The sequence below is a fragment of the Amaranthus tricolor genome, chromosome 12 (assembly GCF_026212465.1).
Source record: "Amaranthus tricolor cultivar Red isolate AtriRed21 chromosome 12, ASM2621246v1, whole genome shotgun sequence".
In the NCBI taxonomy this organism is placed as follows: Eukaryota; Viridiplantae; Streptophyta; class Magnoliopsida; order Caryophyllales; family Amaranthaceae; genus Amaranthus; species Amaranthus tricolor.
The window spans coordinates 16569257-16571618 of record NC_080058.1 but is presented as its reverse complement, the minus strand read 5'-3'; positions in this window follow the sequence as shown (position 1 = coordinate 16571618).

The window sequence follows — 2362 nt, the reverse complement described above, 5'->3', positions numbered from 1 at the left end:
AAGAGTTTCAATATAATTAAATTTAATTGACATTTAAGAGTTTCAATTCAATAAAGACATATGAAAATGAAAATTCTATAAATTTGAACGGTAAATTATATTGTATATGAACGCCACGTGGCGTAAAATTTCATGGATTACAATATGTATATGATATATAATCCAATCTTCTTGTAATTAATCTTTGATCAATCATATTCCTCACTTGTCAAAGTATCTAAGAAAAGGATAACTTTATAATAGAGAATAGAAAACAAGATGATTTGATACTATCATTTGAGGTTAAATTGAAAAATATATGATCGACTAAGGATGAATGCAAATATTTAAGATTAATTTGTATGTTTTAAAATGCTCATCATACATACTAATAAAACTGTTGGAAAATAACAAATGTTATTCTTAGTGAGCCTTGACAAATGAAATTATTTTAGTCGATGAAAATTGATTATGTAAAAGTATTTAATACATAATTTAGAATTTACTTTTTTTTTAAAAAATTAGAGCTAAGTTAGGTATAGTATTCATGTAATTCATTATAGCAATTTTTATATATCTAACCTAGAATTTTAAATATATTTTAATTGAATAAAAACGTGATGTTTTTGATAAATGATTTAAATAAAAATCAGTATTTAATTGTTGTGTTAAAAATCATATATTTGATAAATTTAATCAAGATAATATATACTAGCATTATTCTTTAAAATTATATTTATACCATATTTTATACTCATAAATTTATAGATTACACGAGTTTCTATACGAATTAATATTTGAGATTAACAATCATGTTTACAATTAAGATAAGTTTTTTACTTTAATTTATGAATTGTACAGTATCTTATACTCCCTCCATTCTTTTTTGTTTGTCACTTTAAATTTTTTCATTTTATAAGAGAGAAATTTAAATTTGATTTTTAAAGTATATATTCAACACAAAATAGATTCATATGAGATCTTGTTAGATTCGTCTTGATACAAATAATTTTAATATATAATTTACAATTTTTTTATTATGCACACTATGAGATATCAAAGCTCAAAATTTACGCTGAAATATGTAAAAAAATAAAATGGACAAACAAAAAGAAACGGAGCGAGTACAATCGTTTAAATTTAACTTTATAGTGTATAATTAAGGTAAGTAGATTAGCCATTACATTTAACTTGCAAAATAAAGTAATAACAAAATTTACACCCCCTCTATCACACATATCCACATCCGCATCATTCCGTTTTCTTATGTTAACAATAACATAATCTCCATTAACCCAATTACTCATCTCTTACCACATAAATCTCTCCAAAAACACTACATACGACAACTTAATGAAATTACTTTTCCGTTTGAGAGATTACTCTCTTTTTTCTTTAATATTTTTTCCATTTAGAATATTATACTTTAAGGAAAGAGAACTTTAACTAAGATAAAACATTTAGATGTTAGATATTGTTAGATTCGTATTAGTGAAAAAAATATTTTGATTCGTATTTAGATATATTGAGACTCAAGTTTTACAATGAAAACTATGCATAAAGCAAAGGGGAAAAACAATAAAGAATGAAGGGCATATTTATTAGGATAGAGAGTAATACTAAAAAATAACTTATTCAGTTCCAATATATTTGAAATATATATTTATATATACATACACATATATACAAAGCTTTATTAGACATTTTAAGGCACTAAGCCAAAGCAACATAATTAGTTATTAAAATACGTATGTTATGCCTTTTTCAATAACAATTAACAAATTGCTATTGTTATCAATTAGACAAAATATTAATAAGCTCAATTAACCTATTAACCTAGTAAATAAAATAAATCAAAAGTATCAATACTTAGTTACTTAAACACAATGATTATAGATAAAAAAATATCAAACGATATCCACCAACCACTAACCCAAAAACAAAAAAACTGGTTATTAACAAAGTCACGAATGACCATTAATTATGAAAAATCATCATTGATTATGTGATCACTTTATGTAAAAATATTAGAGCTCTTTTTTATTATATATATATATAAATATATAAATAAAAATTAGATATATCAAAAAATTTAGGCCCCTCAAAATAACAGGGCCTTTGCTCATAGTGCTATCATAAAGAGTCGACCTTGCGCGCACACACACACATACACTACAAATAACTTTCGAAATAGCGATGGAAAAATAGCGAGGGGGTCGATTGGTCACCAGTGGCGACGGACAGGCGAGGGCAAGCTACGTCGCCAAATGGAAAAGCAAATTAGCGACGGGAAGAGTGGTCGCCAATCCGTCGCTACAAGCTTTTATTTTTTTATTTTTTTCTAAAAATATTTAGCGACCATCATACTAGTCGCTAACTGGTC